Source organism: Chelonoidis abingdonii, chromosome 8 (genome assembly GCF_003597395.2).
Source record: "Chelonoidis abingdonii isolate Lonesome George chromosome 8, CheloAbing_2.0, whole genome shotgun sequence".
NCBI lineage: Eukaryota > Metazoa > Chordata > Testudines > Testudinidae > Chelonoidis > Chelonoidis abingdonii.
The window spans coordinates 17,721,143-17,747,310 of record NC_133776.1 but is presented as its reverse complement, the minus strand read 5'-3'; the positions used below and the strand labels follow the sequence as shown (position 1 = coordinate 17,747,310).

Genomic DNA, 26,168 nt, shown 5'->3' with positions numbered 1-26,168 from the left:
TGCCTTGTTCTATATGCAACTTGCATTTCAATCAATGATAGGTGGATTAAATTTGGATCTACAGATTTACTTCTGCAGCATCTAAGACATTCTGAAGCTAAAGAGAAAAGGGTGCAGTTTAGGCCTAAATGAAGAGAGACCAATGGATTAGAGGCCATGAGATTCCATGTACATCCTCAAAAAGAGCTAAAAGGTTAAAAATCTGGTTTTGAAAGGAAGGGATTGGTAGGAGGCTGACACTGAGAAAAGATTTTTTTAAAGATTGTTTGGAATATAATAGACCCTGGCAAGATCTAGAGCCCATAATGAAACTACTGCTCTCCTAATATGCTGAAAATTTGCTCTCATAAGGCTGGTCTGAAAATGCCCATGATGGACCACATAAATTGTTGTCTCCTATCAAAATTCAAACGGCTTGCCAGTTTCATCTTTTTGGGTTTTAATCTTTTAAAAGCATGTTCAGATTAGATTCATTTGATTTTAGTGAGATTGTGTTCTAAAATAAATGGCCTATGCTCACACACACTAACACATGTGGCATTCCTTTTCGGTAATCCTCAAAGAGGCTTTTGATTTTACTTCTGATTCACCAAAATAGCAGCAGTGAGCAAGTGAGATGAGCACTGGGATTTGGATGGCTCCAAGGTCACCACATACATTTACATAGGAAACATATGGTTATGGGAAAACTTTCTGCTTCACTTATAAATGGGTTTCGGTGGTGTTTTCACAGAATCTGATTCTTAAACAGATAAAATCTCTGTGAAACAAAGATAAGACAGAAGGAAATGACATCCCAGATAATAAGGCAGCCCATCAGCATCTTAGCTACGGAATCACAGAAGCAAATCCAGAGTTAGCAGTGCTGTTAGACTGATCCTGCTCTGGCTGGAGTCAGTGAGTGCATTCTGACTAATTCTAGTGGACCACAACTGGGAACTGTGGGGAAAATCCTGACCTATCTTCCACTGCCATAGAGACTCCCTTGGCACTGACAAGGGGACAGAAAAGGCAAAATCTCCAGGAAGCCCTGCCTGGTGCAGAGCTCAGTTACATAGCAGGCCTCTTGAATAGAAGAGTATAAAGGAGTGGTGAGGGTGGGGCACATGCAGGCTGAGGGAGGGGCAAAGATAGAGACCTGCTGATGTTACACAGATCCAAGAGAAGAGTGGCATGTAATATAACTACTAGAGTGGACCTTTTATTTTAACAGTGAAATATTCATTCTATCATCCTTAAAACTAACAGGCAGGCAGCTGTAAAGGAGCCATAACAGCTTTAACACAATAGAAAAAAATCTCTGTTCATAGTACTCTGTGATTAATGATAATGTATTAGAGATATACATTAATAAGTATAATATAATCTCAGTATTTTATTACTGTTTTCATGATATGACGCAGGCAAACCTATGAAAGCATATTTAATGTATTCACACAGCCATACTGTGGGTGTAATTTATATAAACTGTGGAGATGGTTTATAGTATACCTAAAGAAAAGCTACTATAAAAGTGGTGGGGTGCAAAATTTGACCTACTTTCTTTATACTTACATCCCTCTGCAAAGACTTTGCAATTCTTCATATCCTCCCCTTTCCTCCACTCACCTTCCCAAAAATGCTGCAGTTTGGCAGAAGTGGGACCGAGGGGGTTAGAAATATCAATGCAGGGATTGCAGCTCTCATGAGCAGCTCCTACATTAACAGGTTTGTACAAAACAGGGAGAGGAGGAAAGACAGTAAGGATAGCGACTAACAGTCCTCCAAGGGATTAGTACAAACTGAATTAAAAATACACAAACTTTCTAAACACACTGTCATTTTTTGTTTGGCTCACACATAAACATAGCCCCAGCAACCCCCTTTGCAAGCCATCCCCTGCTGCAAATGTTTGTGAAGAGCAAAAAAACAGCAGAAGAAGGTATATTATATTGACTGAAGTACTTATATTAATTTTCAGCTTTGTTGATTACTAATTCTGGTTTTCAGGCAGCTAGGATACTTCCTGCAGAAGTAAAGCTCCTTTGATTAAATATGACAAGACTGAAAAGTAAAGGAAGATACTGCAGTTATCTTTGTGGCCCCTAGGAGGAGTATTCTGCTTGCCAACTTCTTGTGCCTTTGTTTTCTCTTTTCAGACCAGGCCAGTTCCATCTACGTTTTGCTGGCACCTATTCTTTTTTAATAATTTTATTTGGAATAATAATCATATTTATCAGTATTCCCAATGAGCACAGTACACTGTTTGTTGCCTCTTTTGCTCTCTTCTCACATAACTGGGTCTCCAAAGGATGAGTCTGTTGAACTTAATTTAGCACCTATTCATCTATAACCCAAATTATATAACCATAACCACTTTGGCACAGTTTGGGTTTTTCTTTGTTGAGAAAACATTGTCTGACCTATTTCAGACAGAAATATTTGTGAAAAGGAGGATTAGAATCGCTGCAAGGTCTGACTAACAATACAAGAAGGAATGGACAACAAATGTAAACATCACGGATCAAATTCATTTCTGTTGTGACTCCCCTGAAATCAATAGAATTACACTAATTTGGCCTTACCTGATTAATGAGAATATTTTGAAGGGCAGCAATAGTTTAGGAAATTGTAAACACAAATATCATCTTTCTTTTTCTTTACTGTGGTTCACATAAGAAGAGATCAACTAAGCCCAAGATTTTATAACATGCCATCAGTCCTAGTCATATCTAGAGTTCCAAATACTAAACTTGGGGTATGTCTACACTCAGAGACTATTCAGCAGCACAAACCATAGTATAGACACAGTCTACACTAACAGAAGAGGTTTTCCGTCACTAGGAACACTGCCTCCGCAGATGATGGTAGCAGTGTCAACAGAAGCAATCTTCCATCAACATAGCTTTGTCTACATGGAATATCTGGTCAGCATAGCTAAGTCAATCAGGATATGGTTTTTTCACACCCCTGGCTGACTAAACTATGTCAACCTAAATTTTAAGTTTAGACCAAGCTTCAGTGCAGCTTCAGAAGTTTGGGGGCATCTCCTATGACAGAGACAAATTCATTTCAACCAAGGAAATGTAAAAATTCTTGACTAATTGCTGCAGGGATTCAGTGCTCAGGAACATCATGGGAAGTACAAGTGGGGAATTCTTGTTAGCAAAGGATAAAGAAGAATCACAGATCACCCACAACCATGATCAGGGGTCTTTCAGTCTGGAAGCAGTATAAGAGAAATATAGACCCTATCAAGGAGCAACACCTTCTCCTTCCCCCCTGCCACCCCTAACCCCTGAGCCAGCAGTTCTATCAATAACCTCACACCCCATTTTCATTTTACTTTTTCCCCATTTAAAGACAACTGCATGTCAAAAATATTGAAAGATTACTTGTTGGGACATGAGATAATGGATCTAAAGCAGAATGTATTAAATGGGGCAGTTGTCTTCTGTTTGAACAATACATTTTGCACATCTCCGAGAATCTCAGTGTGCTCTACAAACATTATTAAATTCAGCCTCATAACACCCAAAGCAAGTATTCATAGATTCATATATTCCAAGGCCAGAAGGGACCGTTGTGATCATCTGATCTGACTTCCTGTCTAACACAGGCCACAGAACTTCCCCTAGAACAATTTCTAGAGCTTTCAGAAAAGCAGCCTATCTTGATTTTAAAATTGTCAGTGATGGAGAATCCACCACAACCCTTGGTAAATTGTTCTAATGGTTAATTACCCTCACTGTTAAAAATATGTGCCTTATTTCCCATCTGGAATTTGTCCAGCTACAACGTCCAGCTATTGGATCATGTTAGAACTTTCTCTGCTAGATTGAAGAGACCATTACTAAATATTTGCTCCCTATGTAGATATTCATAGACTATAACCAAGTCACTTCTTAAACTCCTTGTTAAGCTAAACAGACTGATTTACTTGAGTCTATCCCTATAAGGCATGCTTTCTAATCCTTTATTCATTCTGGTGGCTCTTCTCTGAAACCTCATCAATTTTTCTACATCCTTCTTGAATTGTAGACACCAGAAATGGACACAGTATTCCAGCAGCAATCGCACCAGCGCCAAAAACATAGATAAAATAACCTATGGTAAAATAACCTATGGTAAAAAAAAAAACATAGGTAAAATAACCTCAATTCCTACTCAGGAGTCCCCTGATCCTGCATTCAGGGATCTAATTAGCCCTCTGGGCCAGAGTGCCCCACTAGGTGCTCATGTTGAGCTGATTATCCACCATGACATCCAAATCTTTTTCAGAGTCACTGCTTCCCAGGATGATTCCCCCACTGTGTAAGTATACCCTAGGGTCTTTGTTCCTAGATATATACATTTACCTGTATTAAAATGTGTATTGTTTGCTTGAACCTAGTTAACTAAGCGATCCAGATTTCTCAGAATAATTGACATGTCCTCTTCATTATTTACCAATTTTTGTATTCTCTGAAAACTTCATCTGATGTTTTCTTACAGGTCATTCGTAAAAATGTGAAATAGCATAAAACAAAACAGAGCTTTGCAGGACCCCACTAGAAACACCCACTCCATAATGTGTCCTCACTTACAATTACATTTTGAGACCTATCAGTTAGCCAGCTTTTAATCCATTTAATGTGTGGCATGCTTTATATCACATGATTGTCCCTTGTTTGCAGATGGGGGAACTAGAGCACAGAAAGTGTAAAGGCCTTATTTTCAAAAATAGCCTCTAATTCAGTGCTTTCATGTTTGGGCCTGGCCTATTTTAGAAACCCAGGGACTACTTTTCAGAAAAACTGAGCACCAACAACTCTAATTAAAGCCAATGGGAGTTGTGCATGTTTAGTACTTCTGAAAACCAAGTCATATGTTTAGACAAGGGCTCCCAAGATTAGAGACCACTTATGAAAATGTATGCCTAAATGGCTTGCCCTACCTCACAAAGGAGAGCACGCAGACTGTAGAAACTTTCCCCCCCTCGATAAGGATTGGTGCAAAATCCTTTTGTAACCTTATGTAAACAGCTCATTTATTTCCAAACAGGGTGATTATATAGGCTAATGGAGGGTTTAGTGATTAATTAAAAAGTAAGAGCTTCCATGAACCTTACCAAATGTTGGTACAAATCCAGATAAATCTTATTTTTTCTTTAAAATTCAACCACATCATCTACACTTCAATTCACATAAAGCCAGCGTGATTAAATATTATCAGAGCAAGTTTTTATTTCGGAAGATTGATCTTATTCAGCAGTAATCTGGTCCAACAGTAGGGTGACAAGATGTCCCAATTTTATAAGGGCGGTCCCGATTTTGGGAGCTTTTTCTTATCATATTCCCTATTACCTCCCACATCCTGTCCTGATTTTTTACACTTGCTATCTGGTCACCCTATCCTATAGTGATGCTGTATTATAAACTCTGGTCTAGATTGTGGCCCATCCTGCATGCTGGCACAAGGGACCTAGGGACTAGGGAACTTACCTTAGCTTTCTGTACATAGGAGGGATAGCAGGCTCTGTAGAAGATGCTCTGTTCCCCCTCACACAAGTGAGTGGGAAGGGCTAAGGGAGGGCACAGAAGGGGCAGAGCCTTGACTCCATGCCCCAGCTTTCTACCGCACCCCAGCAGCATAGCTAAGCCAGCACATCAGAGACCATATGCTGCAAGAGGTGTAGAGTCCATGCAGTTTACTCCCTCCCCAGAGCAATGTGGAGTTCAGGAGGAAGACTGTGATTCCATAGTCTCCTTCCTGGATTGCTCAAGGTACAGCACAATGGGATGTTAGATTGATATACCACAATCTTACCCTATCTTTGTTTGGCTGCATTATAAACTTTATGAGTGTAGTGTCAGTGATGAAACATGATATCAGCGATACTAGCACATAAAAGTACAACCCTATAATATAGTACTAGTATGCAGTACAAGAGAGATAGCAGCAAATTGCTGTTATGAAACATTAAGCACTAGGAAATATTATGTCGGTCTATCCACAATTTTGAATGTATACACCAATTTTCTGCAAAATCTAAGATATTTCTGTCTTTTTCCATTACAAAGATAATCTTAAATAGCAATCTGCTGCATTTGCAATGCAAAAATATGTTGCATGGATGTAGCAGTAAATAAAAAATTCCAATAACCATTTTTATAATATTTTCAGTAATGATATGAGTAAAAAAATTTGAAAAAAATGTTCTAGGAAAAAAATTGTGAACATTTTTTGGAAAAAAAGAGACCGTTTCAAACACTTTAAAACTAAAACAATTTCAATTTTGTTCACAAAATAGATTTTCGGGTTTTGAATAGCCAACAATTAACTACTAATTAAATCATAGTAAATAAATATTCATTCCAATTGTAAATTCTTCAGGATATGGACCATCTCTTTGTTTTGCGTTTGTACAGTGCCTAGCACAAAGGAGTCCTGGTCCTTATTTGGGGCTCCTCGGTGCTACCAAAATACAAATTAATAATATTAATAAAAACGGTCTCCAGCTGAACCATAAAAGTTGCAAAGGTGTAATCCGGTGATTGTAATGGTCTTTAATGTGCCCAACACACATTTAGCATTATAAAATACTAAATAGCAATGAATTACTCCTTCCTTATCCTCTTCATCTCAGTGCCATGTCAACTTCAAAGCACAGATGGGCAATTAACATATGATTATTGCTGGGCATAAGTAATCTAAAAATACCTAACACAGCTGGAGTCGGACACATTCTAAATACATTGAAAACAATGGGGTAAAGTCATCTCTGCTATAATTTCACTGAAGTCACTGGGAAATACAGATGCTTAGCATCTCTGGAAAAATCGAGCCACTTATTTAAATGTTTAAAAATATAGAGTTAGATGCTTAACTTTTCAGGTACCCAGTTTGAACATGCTAACCACATCTCTTTAGCTTCAGTTTCCCCATCAGTAAATACGGATAATAAACATTTATCTACTTCACAGCAGAATGTTACTGCACAGGATGCATGTTCTGAGATTCTGAATTGTAATGATGTACATTCATGACTGTAAGGTGCCTTGAAATCCTTGGATGGAAGATGCTGTATAAGGGCAAAGTATTTCTTTAATTCCGTCAGAACAGAGCTGTTAATTGTCACATTTTTCCAATGTAATTGTGAAATTTTAGACAATGTGTCATTGAGAATACATTTTTCACCACCATAAATACAGTTTTTTCCTCTGACATTTTCAACATCATGCTAGCTGAAATCTGACACAATACAAAGGACTGTCTTGTTTTCTACATGTTAGTAGCTTATGTCAATTTATGTGTGAGACTGTTTTTGGTATTTGCTTAGATCTCATACTGTATTTTTCTAGTTTGTTTCATTAGCCTGTTTTCAATGATTGATTTATATAACAAAGTAGTTGTGATGCCTGACCTCCCTAACCTTTTCAGAGAGGTTAAAATGCCAGTGAAATCACATAGTGGTCTATGTCATCCAGAGCAAACCATCTTTTCAAAAAATATGACAAAAAGTTTAGTAATAACATTTCCTGAGTACAACCTAGGGAGCATTTGTGAGGAACGGTATGAAGTCATAGAGGTATTATTACCTATAAAATGTATGAAATGTTAATAAGGCAACATTTCCCTATCATTAAACACCCCCCACCCACCCACTCCCACACACAGAGCTAATATTTAACTGGCTAAGACTGCTAATGTTTACAAAATTTAAATCCCAGAATTGCATATTAAGCAGTACAGGATCAATGCTATGGGTGGTATAGTTTTGTTGAAATCCACTGTCCCCCACTGATCAATAGAAAGGTAAATATACATTTAAGATACGCATCACATGTTGATCTGGCGTTGCTCTGTCAAAATACTGCATTTATTCCTTAAGGTTTCTTGACATGGCACCTGCCTCTTTTATTCAGTGATATATTATACTACATGATTTTGTTGTATAGATGGTCGATGGATGAGAATGAACTTTGACCCATTTAAATTAAACCTAATATTTATTGTTATAGGTCTGACTGTGATCTTGAAAAGTACTAAGCATGGCCTGCTGTACATACAAATCACATAAGTAAAGGAACTATTTAAAATATATCTTATGCTGTGTAATTGATAAATTAATTCATTTGAGGATGAGCATCTATAAGAGGTTTGTGGCATATTGCAGCAGATTAAATAAAAATAAATGTAAAAAAGAAAATTTTGAATAGTTACAGCCACAATCAATATAACTGTGGTAATAACACATACATATTATACCAATTATTCAACAGAGAAAACTAATATGAAACTACTGATATTCATGATATCTAGTCACGGAGATTTTGTAAGTAAACATAAATAATTGTGGACAAATCCCTGTATAAAAAATTGCTGTCATTTTTAAACGAAGAACCAAATTATTTTTTGCTCATATGCTGCAGAAAAGTCATATAATTCTCACCTTTTATGCTGTTATCTTAGATTTTACACTTCACTTAGGTTAAACAATGTTCTGTTTATAGTCAGTTTCAATTCTTGGATTCTCATGAACTAGTGAACTGCAGGATTTGGGGCCAAATCATTGCAGAGGAATATTACATTTCTAAAGCAGTACGTCCATCTTCATTGAGTTTTCTTTAATTTAAAGGAGACGATGGCACAAACATTAGGTTTTGTAAAATCTTTTTAAAAAAACAAACTATAAACATATATTTTGGACATAAACTTCCTAGCAATGTCACCTTTACCTGCTGTCAAGTGTTGATACTTTTCTTTAAAGTTATCTTTTTACTATGGATTTGTTATAGTATTACTGCAAAGGGCCTTTTCCAAATGACTATTTAGAATGTCAGTTGATCTTCAATACTATGCTATTTTTTGAAAATACTCATTATTTTCCACAATAGTTATACAGCTAAGTAAAGTCTCAATAGTGAAGTTGCCACAACCTCTGAGCAAGGGGCAGTGCATAGTTGAACCCTTCCAAGAGCAAACCAGAAATCAAATTTCAGGTTTTCCCCCACCCCTTGTCCTGGGTGGAGGGTGGGGGAAGTAATCTGTGTCAGCCCTTTACCTGATGCAGATGCCTTCCACTGTGTGCCACATGGCAGGCTGCCAGTGACAGAGACAGGACATCTCCCATTTCCTATGCACTTGTGCAGAAAGGGGAGTAACAGCCCAGAGTCTGAACTTTGACTCACAATAGGAGTAACTCATGTAGGGGAGTAAGGAGGTACCTTACCAGGAGAGTAAAGGGACACCAAATAAAGAGGCACCTGGTCAGGAGCAATGTCACTATCCATGATCTACACCAGGGGTTGGCAACCTTTCAGAAGTAGTGTGCCAAGTCCTCATTTATTCACTTTAATTTAAGGGTTTGTGTGCCAGTAATACATTTTAACGTTTGTAGAGAATCTCTTTCTATAAGTCTATAGTATATAACTGAACTATTGTCGTTTGTAAAGTAAATAAGGTTTTTTTAAAAGTTCAAGAAACTTCATTTTAAATTAAATTAAAATGCAGAGCCCCCCAGACCAGTGGCCAGGACCCGGGCAGTGTGAGTGCCACTGAAAATCAGTTCACGTGCTGCCTTTGGTATACGTACCATAGGTTGCCTACCCTTGATCTACACCTTAATAAATATGTTGACATTGATCTCAAACACTTCCAGAGAAAGATGTCTTACATCTTCAGTTGGGGAGCACATACAATGTTTAAGAAAAGAACTTATCTCTCCCATTTGTTAATGCAAGAATCTCTAAAGAAAATTCATACACTCATGCAAATGCACACACACACACACATTGTACCTTATGCAGGAAAGGTGTATTTCTCTATGTCATTGATGACGTTGACCAAGGTCTGTTCATTTGCCAAGACCCCACCTAATTGCCATATGTAAACATATAATGCACTTGTGTATTATATGTCCATATAATGGACTTGTGTATTCTTGGACACACTCCATAGGGGATCCTCATAATGTTATTCATATATAAGATTTTGCCCCCTTTCTCCCTCTCCCCCAGTAATCTGCACCTATGCCATTCCAACCCACTAAAAAGAAACTTCAGCATTCCTACTAAATCCTTAGAACACTGCATTTTCCTCTGCTATAATACATTGAATTGGATTAGAAAATAAGTAAGATTACAGTACATGTTCACCAAAGAACAGAAAATGGCTTCACTGAGTTGAACATTTGCAAAAAAAAATACAAATTTTGCTGACCTAATTTTTTTATTTTCCACAGTTTATGTTATATATGTAAATGAACATGGGCACGTTTTTCATACATGTAACTGGTAATAACTTTTATCTCCACAGTTTTGCTATTGATTGCATCTTTAACAACAAAATGCATCACAAACAAAAATGAATGAAGCTGTCTAGGAGAAAGTTCTATAGTAGCTTTACTGTCAATTCCCATCATAAATAACCATGACATCATATGAGTCTTATCTACGGGTTGCTGTTACTGATCGATGGCATCACTCCAGTAGTGTAAATAGCTTCTAATGTCCCATCTTCCACCTTCAAATAGGTTCTGATTATTTATGATAGCTGTTAGGTTACAAGTCTGAGCTGCGGTGTGGATTTATTTTCTACTTATAGCTGCTGTGGATTTCAAGTTAGATAGGATTATTTTTTAGTTAAGATGATGAACTGGGACAGAACTGTCATGAAGCCTGGAGAATCATCATCTCATTTACTCTCTGCAGCAATTTGACTGTTAATCCAGAGAGGTTAAAGGCTTCTTATTAAATAATTCAAAAGATCAAACAAAAAATCTTGGTTACTTTGCAACTACATTTTATCAGCCTGGTTCAATGTCCCCTAATCAATGTATAGCGCACAGGGTTAAAAATAAAATAAATAATTTTCTTTTATCTTGTTACTGAACTGTGAAAGAGTTTTCGTATACTCAGAACTATATAACTGGCAAAATCATCAGGAAAATTTTACAGCCCAGGAACAAAATCTACTTGTCACCCCTTCCCACGGTGATCGTGAAAAAACTAATGATATTTTACTCACTCATTCAAACAAAAAGTATTCACCCCAGGCTAGTAGAAATTGGGATGTTATAATCTATATATTTCTTATGATAATGAAAGCATTTCCGCCTGACCACAACTGCTCCAGAGTACTTTTTGAAAATTCTGCAGCATTCACATACACACAAAGATGTTTACAATAAAGAAATCTTTCATTAGAAGTACAGAACAACAACATATATAGAAACAGATGCAGATATGGATTTTCACTTACCACTCTATTTGAAAACAGAATAAGGAAGTAAACAGCACTTTAACGAATGTATTATTTATATTTCCAGAGTTGTTCCAGTTCGTCTCTTTTCTTGCACTTAGCAAGTGCACTAAGTTGATGAGTATTCTAAAGGGAATGGGTCATCTTTTCCAGCATCAACAATAATTCATAAATGGTTAGCATTCTATTGCTAATTTGTCTCAAGGAAACATCCTTAATGACTGTGAAGAAAAAAAATCAATGAAAATAAAAATGCAGGAGTGATGAATATTCTGTTACTCTCATTCTTCTGTGACCTTCTGAGGTGTTTCAGATTTAAAAACTCATTGTGTCATAATCTTTTATTTCCCACTCTACTATGAATCATCAGTTAATTTGTAACTTCTACCAGATTACAAGTAATCTATAAACTGTCTTGTACGGAACAACAACAAAAGTCTCTCTTGGAACAACACAGACATTTCGCTTCTTTTATGGTGATTTTATGCATATTTTACTATACTGCACCTGGTAAAAATTTCATTATGATATTTGGCATGATACCCTGACAATGCAAAAATGTTGGGCTCCGCTTAAGGAATCCAAAGCATACCACTAAATGCTCCAATCTTTGTATCTATGTGGCAAGCACTTACTTTTTCAATTTAATATTTCCTCATTGGGATTGTTCTGTTTGGTTAAGAGCTGTAGGTACTTTTAGTATACATACCTCCTAGTACTATCCTGTTTCTGTTAAAGAGTAACTATAACATGTGGAAATGTAAAGTCTTAAACCAAAACAAGCAAACAAAATCCTTGAATCTCTTCAGAGTGTTCAAAAGACAGTAATGACCAGAAAAACTAATGGTACTTCTCCCCTTGTTAATATTATTTTGGTTTATAAAAGCATGTATTATGACATCACTTTAGAGCACTTTCCCTTCTAGTCTCAGTTTAATTTTCATTTTTTTCCAAGTTTTAATTAGTATTTCTTATATCTTAAGTAAATTTAAAACCTCGGTGGGGAGAAAGTGGGAATGTGGCTGCTAGGAGCTGACAATGGCTGTTTTGTCACATCTAGGCACTGGTAGCCACTCAGGAAGTGGGGACCAGTCCAGCCTGCTGATGCCAGGGGTAGATGATTTATTGCCTAGTGTCCTCGGTGGCAATTGGACCCCTTCCCGCTGTCACTCATTCCTTGCAAAGATTCTGTCCTAAAGAAGAGGTTTCCCCCTGCTCTAAAGAGATTACAATGCTTGTCATAAAGTGTCTTTTAGTGGAGGGAAACGGGTATGAAAATGGGTAAAGAAAAGAAACAATCAGAAGAGGAGAGAAGATGGATGTTCTGTAACCTTTTCTCAGAGACCCATTTCTTCTACTTTTTCTCTTGTCTTTAGCAGGTTTTTGTTTTGGCTGATGACAACGTGTAATAGCCTGATAAATTGATTTTGTGAGTCCTCTTTCTCATTTCTTGAGAAGACACTAACTCGTTGGGACTTCAGAGGGCTCTCAGAGGCAGAAGACAACAATTAGTTTGTTGGGGGATGTCAGAAAGTAGCTTCAAAGTTTTGCCAGGAAAAATCCTTTCTAACAGATCAGTGCTGACAACATTGGCAGCTGCTAGGAATAGTGGAGCTGGAACCACCCTCTGAATCTCAGGAGCAGGGAAAGATTGCAGTGTATTAACTCTGTACAGTGGTTTACACTCTAGCATTATTACTTTTCACCAAAGATGCACTAAAGATTTCTGCAAGAGGAGGAAACAAAATGAAGAATATTGTTTCAATCTAAATCCTATTACTGCTATGCTGTTTCCAAACATCACAGAGTTTTTGATTACCTCACCCACCTTGTCTCTTTTTTTATTAGCAATATTTAACAAACAATCTTTTAAAAGAAAGTGCAAAACAAATAAAGCTTAACATACCATGATTTGTCTGATGCTACTCAATACAATGCTATTTTTTCTGCAACAGGCACAAAACTTGGCTCCTCCATAACAACATATAGTAGAAAGAACCTTTTAAATGTTAGACTTGGTCCCCAAAATATTCAATTATTTTATTTCTCCTAGAAACAGGGAAAGATTTCCATGGAATTCTGAAATTTGTCATGCATCTAGTATTCATCTAAAACTACTGCATTAAAGTATTTCTGGAAATGCAACCAGTTATAGGAAGCATAATTCATAGCACGTAGTATATAGCACCTGGTATTATAGGAAATACCTTATGGTAGTTTTCTTAATCTAAAAGTGTAAAATCCACTATTTCTTTAAAATAGGAACACTCTCCCATGTGGAGCACTCCAGATCTAGTTTTATTAGAAGTTACCAGATTTAGCATGACCTTTCCCTGACTGAAAAGTCTTACCAAATTTAATAGAAAATGAAAACTTGTCTATAGTTGCAGAGGGATGTGGGGAGGTTTGACAATATTACAGAATTTAATAGAGAATTAGATCCCTGCTGCAGAATTCTATTGGCTGCTTCAAAATAATTTATAGAAAAAGATCATTCTCTATTAAATTTTAGAGGCTTCTAGAGTAATTTTTATAAAATCCCATTAAATTTCTTCAAATATCTTTTAAATTGTACAACACATTTTGATACGAGTTGTGGCACATACATTGATTTCTTCATACATATTATAACGCACAAAGAGAAAGTTCTATTTTTTAACATTAGTAAATATTCACTTTTGTAGTATGTGCACAATATTGATTGCCACGTTTATCTGCATACAGTATGCTAATACCCACACACTATATTATTTCCCTGAGCTACAATATTTCAGAGATCCTATTTGTTCACACATTCTTTGGTATAAGTAGAGAAAAACTAACTTTGTTGTACATTTCTAGAAAAGATATATCACAATGCCAGTTTTTCTAGGTAATGTGATAAAACAGTGAAAATCTATTCATAAAATTTGCAAACTGTTTATGTGTGTGTCACCCTATTAGCCAATATGTATATTTAATACAGGATTCTACAGGCATGCATTACAGCCTAGTATATCTAATTCCTTAATTGCTATTTGCTTTGGATAACTCATGTCATGTTGCTAGTGATTCTGCACAAGGAAATCTTTCATTGAATTGTGGTCATTTTAAAAAGAAGACGAGGGATTTAATGTATTGATATGGAAGTAAAACAGCCCTATTAAACTTACAGAGAGAGGGAAATGTACGTTCAGTAGTTAAAGCCAATTTCTTGAGAGTATAAATTACTTTGTCAAAATGTTCATTGGACACATTAATACAGCTGTAAAGGACACAACACTAGAGTAATGATTGCACAGTCATTTTCAAGCTTTTAAAAACATATTAGTCCAAATAATACCAACTTGAATTATACCATCCTAGGAGCAGTACATTAAATTACACAACAAATCATGACTAAATCCCAGACCATTTCATAGATGTTTGACATGTAAGATCCAGCATGAAAGTTATTAAATAGCTCTACATACTACAACTCAGGTCCAACAGATATTTTTTTCCTCCCTCTCTTTCTTCCCTATTTTCACTGTATGTGGCATGAAATGCTATTCCAGAAGTATAGAGAATATGTTTTTCTTTCAAAGAGACACTGGAACTCAGTCATGCTATTAATGAAATAGATAAAACTAGCACTTCAATCACTATAGTTAACAGAGTTCCATTGAGCAACAAAACCTCCTCAGCACAACAGGAGACTTTAAAATTCAAGCAGTCTAAAACTTAGCAGCACCCCTGAGAGCCACAAATTGAGAGAGATTAATTCTATGCCCCTGCACCTCTCATTACCAGTAGAGCTGAAGTAGGTCAAATGCAAGTTAATCTCTTAAATTCCACTTTTGTACATGGATGTTAAAGCAAATGTCTTTAGGCTAAAGCGTAGAACTTTAATCATCCATACCAGGTTCGTACTGAGTATAAATTCCACTTAAGTATATGAAGCATAATTTTACAACATAACATTGCCCTGTAAACTGATCAGGCAATGTATTACTATGACAAATATGTCTAAAAGGTGAAGCACCCACGAAATAACCATTTATCATGAATGTTTCATCATTATGGAATTATTAAATGTGAGAGGATGGTAAAATGAGTCCAAATACAAAATACACTTTTAAACTGGGACTATCATGTTAAAATACAGCACAATTTGTCATCTGACTATATATAGCTGGGCTGGGGGAGTGAACAAGTTTTCAGAGAGACAAGACTGCCTCCACATTATAGAGTTATAACAAACTGCACTTATAACCACACATATGCCAGCAGATGCCAGATCTAGACACTGTAGCCCTGATTCCAGTCTTGCTTACACCAGTGTGAATTAGAGGCTACTTTACAAAGTTGGTAGATTTATACAAGATCAAAAGCAGATCCTGTGCTGTCAAAACACACCATTTGCTGTTTTCTCCTCTCATCTTGCCATGCTCTGGCCCTCAGCTTTTAAACAATTATCTTCCGATACATTACCATGTATTTGTATATCCTGAGCTTAAACCTACTCCCATTCAGGTCAGTGGCAAAAGTCACCTTCACTTCAAAGAAAACAGTATCAGGGCTGCTATATCCAAAAGTTGTAAGAAGCCTGACTTCCTTCTATGGTGTTCATCTTAAAGCATTCGTATGGGTCATATACTTCTTTCAATCCTCATGCATAACTCCTATTGATGCCAATGAGAATTGCATACATGGTTTGAAGACATTATATTTCCCACAGTGGTTTCCATTGTCCTTCTAATTCATGTGTGGGTGACATTTCTATGGACAGCAGTAATTTCATGAAAAAGAAAATATTCCAATCTTAAACCATAGCAGATTTATGTTAAAAACTAGCTGAGAGTCCCATAATTTTATGTCAAGGGTATACCCTAGCATGAGCTTGCCATTTCATATTTCTCACTGCTCCTAATGTATCTCAGGCATACACACACCTTGTCAGATACTTCAGCTAATGATCTCCATTTTCTGTGTCAACCTAAGTTCAGTATCAGCCTACTACAGCTGTTACAGCATCACTCTCTGATAAGAAAATCTCTATACATTTTTTCTTTAAAATAAATGTGGTGTAGAGGACAGAATTAATTTGAATGCTAACCCAAATAATGGCCAAATAAGAACAAACTATTACAGAGTATTTGCATATTACAGTCACAAAACACACTGGTACTTTTTGAAGTATTATTTAGAGCAATATAATGTTTAAATGCTGCTTAGGCAGTTATAATATAGAACTACATAGTTAATACTATGCTTGCTTGTTAACCACTTCTGTGGATTCTTCAGTATGCTTAGAACCAAGTTATGATGTCAATTTTTGAAGTTAATAAAACTTTAAGTGTCTCCCACATTAATGTGTTTCTTTCACTAGCTCCTCACATACATTTGGTAACAATCAAGTTCTTATTTTAAGGAGCCCTAAGATAAGGTATCTGTGAGCTCCACACTTAGAGTAATTGATCACATTTGTTTCCTGTACATAAGTTAGCCTCCTCTCTCTCAATCTTGGCATGTTTCTCATTACCATATGCCTTGTTAGCCTGGTAGAAATGTTCTACTGTGGTGAGTGAAAACAGGACGATACTATTACAAACCACGTCTAATCACTGATGGCAGCCCTTCTCTTTCTCTGAAAATTTTACTACCCTTAATGCATTTCTGTGGAGCCCGCCTATAGATCAAGGTATGCACTCCTTTGCTAGTCAGGTCCAGGGACATTACCTCTGTGTCCAAAGTTGAATTTTTACAGAGTTCTTCTAATTTATATTAAGATTATACACTCATCAGGCTGACAAAGATGTTAACCATATTATATTCATTTTCTCTGTTCTCTACTATTAGCATGGAAGTGTTAACTCAGATTCAACCAGCATCTTTTGCCTCCTATGTGAGAGGAGGTTAAGTAACATATTTGCTAGTTACATTTTCACAATGGTAAAAATATTCATATAAAACCATTTTATAGGTGTATACTATAGCAAGAGTAACCATGCAACTCCATCCTAATAAAAAAGCAAACTTTAGGAATACCATGGGCCTAATTCTGACCTCATTTACACTGGCTTTACATTGGTGCAATTACATTGGGCCAAATGCTGTGCTGGTGTAGAAGCCAATGGAGTTGTGCCTATTTATATTATCATGAAATCCAGTGATGTAACGGTGAGTATATACCACTGTAAATAATTTGGCTCCTTCACATTCCAGATACACAAGGCAGTATTTTTAATTTAATTAATTCCTTTTCTTTTGTATTCCTGCTTCCCTGTCCCACTGACAACCAGAACAGCAAAACTTAAGCACTGACCAGGAGGATAGACAAAAAGCAATCTCCAGCCCTCAGATCAAACTTGTTCTTGTGCATGTACCAGCAGGGAGGATTTTAATAAGGAATTGCTGGCTCTGAGTAAATCATCTAGATAGTTCACACAGTTTCTCTGGGGCCAGAACTTGGAAGGTGAAAGTCTTAAAGTTAGATCTTTTAAGATACAAGCCTGTTGCAAGTGCTACTGATGGGCCACATAGACAATGGGAACACTTATACTATCTGACTTAGAGCATTTTCTCTATATGTAAAAATTGAGTTGAGCCTAATATTATACAGGATTCTCTTACCTAATTGAATATAATATTATTGCCTATCATTTCTCGGTTAAACAGAAAGCAAATACTTCAGTAGGGTGACCCATTGTACACAAAGTGATAATTAATTGTGTAAATTATAGAAAAAATAATTTGCATTTAGAATATAAAAATATTGTAGCTGTATTGAAAAGAGACCTCACTAAAATAGCAAAAGGCTACATGTTTATGTCTCTCTTTACATTCATCTTAATATCATTTCTCAAAAATATTTATTTAATGCAATGTTTGTACAGTTCACTATAATCTACTTAATTTGTTCCCTTATTCTTTCTCAGATGTCTTGCCTCTCAGATCATCTACAGAACCTCACACATTGTCAACCTATCATAGGTAAAAGCTTTTGAAGATCTACTACTCTTCTCTTGGCCTAATAAGGTCAGTGACCTTTCAAGCTCTACTATTTCCTTTCCTATCATTAGCCTGAAGAATGCATCAGCTACCTCTCAATTTTCTTCTTCTCTTCAACGTCCCACCTCTTCCACTGGATATAGTCTAATTAGGAACTTAATTTCCTTTTCTCTGATGGAATTTTTGATAATGGAGGGATTCCATTCACCCCTGAATCACATAACATTACTATGATTTCCTGCTTAGTGGGGTTCTCGCATATGTTAATTATTCTTCGCGGTGGCTACTCTGTCACAAAAATATAATGGACTAAATGCTCCCCCTTTCTGCAGAAAAACTCATGGGAGAGAAAAAAGCACTCCCAGAACTCTGCAAGGTTCACCTCAAATGGGAAGGGGATTGCAGACAAGCGGAAGGGGCAGTAGGCATGGCATTCATACGTTGTAAAGCCCAAATTGCTGGGAAATCTGCACTGAATCAGTTCCTCTGTGCTTTTCCCTAGGGACCTAATCCAAAATTTAGTGAATTGATTGGTAGTCTTCCCACTGACAGACCCCAGCAGAAAAGCAGTTCAGTCAGAAGTTATGTTGCCATTTGTCCTCCTGCCACACGTTCATTCTGTGACCCCTATGAGTGGATTCAGAGAGAGCAGAATAGGAGTCAATGTTATTCCAAGCAACACTAATTCCTCTGGTATTTACCAGTGGAAAATGGAATGGGTTCAGGGGAAGTTTGCTGCATCAAGTGTCTGCTGCCCTTCTGTAGAGCGCACTCCTCCCCTGATCCTGTCTGGCAACTCCCTTTGGCTTGCTGCAGAGGAGATTCCGTGGACTCTGTGGGAATATGCCACAGACAAGTTGTTTCCCCACTTATATAAGCAGCACCCAGACTCAGGGAGTATCTGAATTAGTTCAATCATTTTTATGCTATAAAGCAGGGGTTTGGGGGAAGAGGGCTCAATATCTGCTTTCTAACTTTGGAATCATGTAAAAGAAATAAATGAAAGTTTAAATGTAAAAAGTACCTGATTCTGCATGTGCAGTTACCCATTTAAGCATGTGCAGTACATTTTGTGGGCAAAATTTAGCGATAAAAAAAGTTAGTCCATAATATACAAAACTGTTTTAACAACATTAAGTGTTGCTATATTTTTAAAAGAATTCAGGAGCTGGTAATTTTTCAGTGCTGTTAGACATCCTCTCCACTTTCCAGACTACTACATGCTCTTAACATAGTGATGTATTTCATCCAAGATACTGCTGCATTTCACTGGAAGGTGAAGTTAACCCCTTCCTGTGTTGCTATGTCAGTTTTAAGGTATATGGAGATCTTTTGGAATGGAAAGCACAACATATTGCGCACATTGTGTTAATACACTCAGTGTTGTATAAAACAAGTCATTCAAGTTATTACCTAGGAATGAACTTAACCTGGTCTAACCCTATTAAAGGCCTAGAGAGTTATACCAGGGATGATTTTGGCCTTGAATCTCAAAAAACAGTTTTAAGCTAGTCTTCATTCACTTGGACCAGAGGAACCATGCTGAAACAGTTTAAAAGCTCTTTTAATCTAAAATAGTTTTAAACCAGGTTTAAAACTGTTACTTGAATCATGATTCCATTGCAGGTGTAGATACACCAAAGAAAGACAATTGAGATTGAGAGGAGCCACCAGTGAGCAGTTCAAGGTCTGCAGTAAAGAAAGTGATAGCTGAGCTCTAGTGGGCTAATAAAGTAAATCTTGGCCTCAGCAAGATGCCTAGAGAAGCAAACCACAACATAGCCAAATAGGTTTATTGTTGAACAGCCAAATATTAATAACTTCTTCAAGAATTTATTCCCTAAACTGTCAAGTGTTACTCTCATGGAGACATATTATGCAAGCAGGAAAAACAGAGAGAATCCCAATTCCTGTTCTTTCCAGATTTCAGTCCCATCACACATATCACAGAACTAAAGGAATTTATGAGCACAAAAAACTAAACGAGAACAAGAGAGAGGGCCAGGTCCTCCAGAGCAGTGCAACAACATGGAATGTGGCCATGGGATTTTCACCTATGCCAACTCCCATTCCCTGCTGTCAGGAGAGAAGACATGGCCAGGACTATCTGCCTCTAACCTCGTGGAGTTGCTGGCATCTGGCACAACTTTAAAGCCTAAGGCTGCTTTAACTTATGCCAGGGACAAATAATGCACTCAACAGCCCCCAAATCAGCAGAGTGCTAAGGTGAGATATAAACCCCATTTGAACCCATGTTCCCTTGCCCTCTGCTCCTCAGACATAGCCAAGAATATGACCCACAGTCTCACTGTGTTAATACCACCATATAAACCAGAGCCTTTCATGCAAAGAGAAAGAGAAAAGATAGTTCTGTGGTGAAGCCATTGGACTGGGACTCAGGACAGCTGGATTCACTTGCTGGCTCTACTAGACTTCCTGGGTACGTCTACACAGCAGCTGGCAGGTGTTGTTCCCAGCATAGGTACACATAAGTGCACTAGCTTTGCTCAAGCTATCACCTAAAAATAGCAGTATGGCTGTAGTACTCACGCTAGTCACCCAAGTATAATCCCACCTGACCCGCAAGGTACATATTTGGGTGGTGAGTCTATGCTACCACAGTCACATTGCTATCTTCATGAGCATAGCCAGGAGCAACTCCAGGCACCAGCATGCCAAGTGCATGCCTGGGGCAGCAAGCCACGGGGGTGCTCTGCCAGTCGCTATGAGGGCGACAGGAGAGTTGCCTTCGGCAGCATGCCTGCGGAGGGTCCACTGGTGCCGCGGCTTTGGTGGAACTCCCACAGGCGTGCCGCCAAATCCCCGGGACCGGGGACCTCCTGCAGGTAAGCCACCAAAGGCAGCCTGCTTGCCGTGCCTGGGGCAGCAAAATACTTAAAGCCGCTCCTGAGCATAGCTAATGCATGTATGTGTCCCCATGTTGGGAATTACATCTCCCTGCGGTTGTGTCCACATACCCCTGTGTCATTTAATTTCAGTTCAACCTCTCTGCACTTTCACACTAAATTTATGCTTAATGTGTTATGAAATGTTTATTTAAAGAGAAATTTGGATATATGCAAAAATTGTTTTGTTAAATTCTTCGTGGGGTGGTTGTTTTTTGGGAAAGTTTTGGTTGTCTTTTGTTTTAATTATTTTAATTTTATCTTCTAAAAGTCCTAGAGGTTCTAGTTCATGTCTGTGAAATTACAGCCTGCAAAATTCAAAGGCAAGGCCCTAAGGAAAACCTCTAAGTGTCTGTCTGAGACCACTAGTTTTGTTTTAGACTTGTACACTCCTGGTCTTTAAAGTGGCCAGAACTTTATTTTATATTTTTTAAGTATTTTAGTTCCAAATGATTTTTTACCACCAAATTATAACATCCCCTCTCCCAAAGAACTGTTGGAATGGAAACACTTGCTCTATTGACTCTATAATATATTGGATATATGCTTATATGTGCCACTGTTTGTGCAAGGTTTTTCTCTCCCTTAGCTTGGTCTTGAGATTTCAGCTATTCTGCAAACAAGCCCCAAGACAGACACAATTACACTCCCCTGGAGACTGACCCCTTATAGTGCCCACCTGTAGCCAAACCCAGATAGCATCCCAGTGCAATGAATTAGCACTCTAAGCTGATTTGAGCAGCTCTGCACAACTCTATTTTATTGACACAATGAAGAGAGGACAGAAAAGGGCCTGAAATGAGAAAATCATTTCCATGCTGACTGAATTAAAAGAACAAAAGAGCTCCTTGCAGTTGCAGCATTCAATTTGTCGGAAAAAAAGGAAGCCACTTAATGGATCACAATAGATCTGAGCAGAGAGATGAAATTTAAAACTTCAGCATGAGTGTGATTAGCAGCCAAACATAGTCTAAATTATTTCCTCCATATGCATAATTTAGCATCATTGTTTAGTTCTGTGTTGTGCAAAAACACTGTGCAAGATGTTATCTTCTAAATGTCTTTGCATTTCTTTTGTCAGAATCCCAGAACATTGTTTCATTGTACCGTAATGCATTTGGTTATAATATAAATTTAACAAAAACTGATGCCTGCTATGTTTTCCTTTCACTTCCAATTCTAGAAATGAATTATAGAGTTTACTATATGGAAAAGAATAATATAAGATCACCTTATTCAAGAGAAGACTTAAACTGATTATAAATTATGTTCATTATTCTGTATAGTTTAACAGAAAATGAACATTCTGTGACTTGGTGTGCTGGTGAAATGTATTAGTTTGTGCCACTATAAACAGTCCTATCATTAAATTTAGGTTTAAACTAACAGTAATAAGACAAAGAATACAGACTATTAATGGGATTCATGTGACTGATATATATAATTACCTGCAAAACAGATATGCAATTTACTTTGAGGGTTTCAGATCAAAAGCCGCTCATTTGTATCGTATTTTCCTAGTCAGTAAATATACCCGTAAAAATAAATCTGTGAAACAAATGGGAAAGATCAGTATTTTATGCTTCCCACTCTCTAATTATTTAAAAGTCTGAATTTGATACAGTGCTGCTTCAAAACACAAAATCCATTGCAACTATCAAAATATTCTAGTTTCCTAGTTGTGATTTACATTTTCTAGGAAATTACATATACTAAAAAAAAAAAATGCCTTGGGCTCAATCCTGCAAGCATTTAGGCACATGAATAATCTGACTTCCATGCATAGTACTATTGACTTCAATGTTTAAGGGTTTGCTGGATGGGATCCTTAATTTGCTAACTAAATATTGAAGGCCTAGAATGGCACTGAAGCAAAAGCAAATCATTTTTTTATTTTCCCTATTAATCTCAGAAAATTCTGAATCTAACTGTCCTGACCTATATATTTTTATTTTATCAACATGTTTAAAACAATTTACTTGATTTTTCTCAGTGGGTTTTAACTTTTAAATGCTCACTGGTGCTGTTAACAAATTGTAGATTGTCTAAACTAAATGAAGCAATAAATAGTGGAGGAATTACAACTACTTACAAAAGTTTGAAGTGGCATAAGTCTAAGGAGACAGTTAAACTAAGTTGTGGTGGAGTTCATTGCTGTTAACTGCTATTATTAATTCAACTAAGAAAGTTCCACAGGAGTAAATGCCCAAATCATTTAACGGATGATTGACACAGTATGACATGTGGCTAACCACCTTACCATGAATGCTTGAGATGTACTGTGGTTTTGGAAATTGTCTTGATACCTATGCAACCTTCAAATATTTTAGATGATTTTACTCTAAAAAAGTTTCACAGGGGTAAGCATCCGAATTATTCAAAGGATGACAATCCAGAAAGGTTACTGTAGCAGTTTCTAATTTTTTCCATCAACTGAACTAAGAGTTTTATGTATAAAAGCATGTATAAAGCTTTGGGATATTTTAACAAAATCAACGTAGTGTAACTTTGCTGACAGCTTGTCACATTTCACTGACTGTCTGTCTGGGATACTGTGATAACATCTGCATTCACTCAGTACAAGAGCTTAGCATAAGACAAAAAAGTAGGCGCTGCCACATAATGTTCCATCATTCTGTCAGTTCTGACATGTCATCTGAATTTTTTGAATCACTAAACACTTTTGGGACTCTGGTCCTTATTATCTTTCCTTAGTTTCTATACTCACTCTGCAATGCTGAAAAATGTAAAATCTGCAAACAAGGTAGTGGACGGCCCAGGCTTTTTGTCGTCTAATCCATAGGCCCTCATTCATGCTCACTGTTAATCTCTTAAGACATTATAAAACTGTTAGACAAAGAAATGTGAATACCTCTACTTCTCTCCAGAATGGGAGGAAACCAAGGAAAATCTGGATCATGCTAAGCTTTTCTTTTCACCACAAAACTGGTAACTTAAACCTGTTGCATCAAATTATTTATAATTCCCAACACTAAAGCAAATGGCTTTTTTCTCTCTCTCTCTAAAGAACAGGCACTGGCAATATCACAGGAGGAGGAATGCAACCGCAGTTTTTTTCAAAACACATCAAATGTGCCTGTTACATGTAAAAAGTACAGCAAAGCCCATCAGAATTCTGGCAAATTAGTTCTTCATCTCCCCGCTGTTTAATGTTTGACATGGCATGGCATATAGTTTTTAACAGTCTTGTCATGAGTGGCTCGAGATGTAGTTTAAAGAATTTCTTTTGCTACATAAGGAATCAGGGCTGGATTAATCCAGGTTTCATAGACCCTAGTTTAAGGCTCGCAGGAGGCCCATGGATCACAAAGTTTGGATCCAGGCATTTGGGGAAAAAGAGTACTGGGATCTGCTATAGACAGCAGAGTGAACTTTGTCAAGACAAGGTGCCAGACATGCCACAAGTCCATTTGCGGGGGGGGGGGCATTTGTTGGAGGCTTTTTGGCTGGATTTGATCTGGGCCCCATTTAGTCTTAATCCATTGCTGTTTGGAACCTTCAGCTATTTTAGATCATCATTTCACTCTTCTTAACTCCCTTTACTGTGGGGAAAATTAGCATGCATACAATGGTTAGTCAGGCACCTATTCTAAACCTATTCAGACATACTTCAAGCCCAGTAAAAAATCACACCAGAAATAATATTGTTGCAAGATTTTAATCAGTAAAACTGGTCTGTAAACCAAGGGGCAGTGTGTTTTGTTGGTTCATTGGTTGGTTGGTTTTTTGCCTTTGCAATCATGAAAGGGGAATCATTGTAAAGGATGCTGGGTGCAGGTAGCAGACAAAATGTCTCAATAAAGTAGCACAAGCATCTACATCCAAGATATACAAACTTTAGTAGAATTCTACTCCTCATTTCTGCTCAGCTATCATACTTTCTTTCACACAACAGGAAAGTAACAGACAAATCAGTAACATGAGATTTCTAATCAGTTTAGCAAATATACTACAGCATGCAATAGAGCTCTTCAAAATTAAATGCTAGAAAAAAGTAAAACATAAGCTAATCATTAATTTGAAGCAACACAATAAGGCTTGTCCACACAGAGCATTGCAGCAGTTTAACTCAAGGTGCAATTTTAAACTGGCTTAGTTAAACTGGTACAAAAGACGGTGGGGAAAATCTCTTATTTCAGGTTATACCAAGTTTATTTTGCTTTAGGTTATGTTGATTAGAAACAGATTTAAGATAAAGCCACTCTCAAACCAAAATAATAGTATAGACAGGGTTTGCACCAGTTCAACTAAAGTGGTTTAATTAAAATGGTGCTGGGTTGTGTGTATACAAGCCTATAATAAAAGAGTTTCTGTTTCTTGCTACAACATCTCTTTTTCTGAACATTTGTGAAATTGACACAGCTAATAACAATTAATAAAGGTTCTATTTGTTATTTTAGAAGTGTGTGTGTGTATAAAATCAGCAATTCTCTTACCTCCATGCAATGGGGCATATTATGCCACTGATTTTTAAGCAGAACTCCTAATTGAAATCAAACAGGGAGCATATAATGGCACATTTTGATTTAAATTGTTGGCATAATATGGGGGGCGGGGGTGTTAAAGAGTTTCAGAATGTTTCACCAAGCTGTGATATTTCAGTAGGTATCATTTGCCTTGGATTTAGGACAAAAAAAATCTCAAACTTGGTGCCTAATCTCAGGCATTTCAAGTGAATATTTAAGAACCTAAATAAGCAATCTGCCTTGGATGACTATAGTGTACCAGCAGCTCCCCGTGAAGTCAATATGATTACTCTTTTGAGTAAGTCCTACTCAATGTAAGTAGGGGCAGAAGAATCAGGTCCTCAGTTTTTATTCAGTTCTCACTAAGGCAAAATTCCCAGTGGAATTCAACATCAGTGAAAAGGGAGCAGTAGACTTTGGTGTCAATTTGCCTGAGTAAGGGCTTCAGGAAAACAGAGACAACTTTGATCCAAAGTCTTGTTCCATAAAAAAAAACCCTAATAATTAAATTCAAAAAATTATTTGAGAAAAATACACTTTTAAAAGTAAATAATGGGGCCATCTGCAAGATTCTGAGTAC

The 26,168-nt window shown here is 37.1% G+C and overlaps 1 protein-coding gene across 6 annotated transcripts in view; it reads right to left on the bottom strand.

Moving 5' to 3' along the window:
* Positions 1–26,168, bottom strand: part of MECOM (MDS1 and EVI1 complex locus) — a 480,335-nt gene that overhangs the window by 227,694 nt on the left and 226,473 nt on the right. The gene's annotated exons all lie outside the window — the stretch shown is intronic.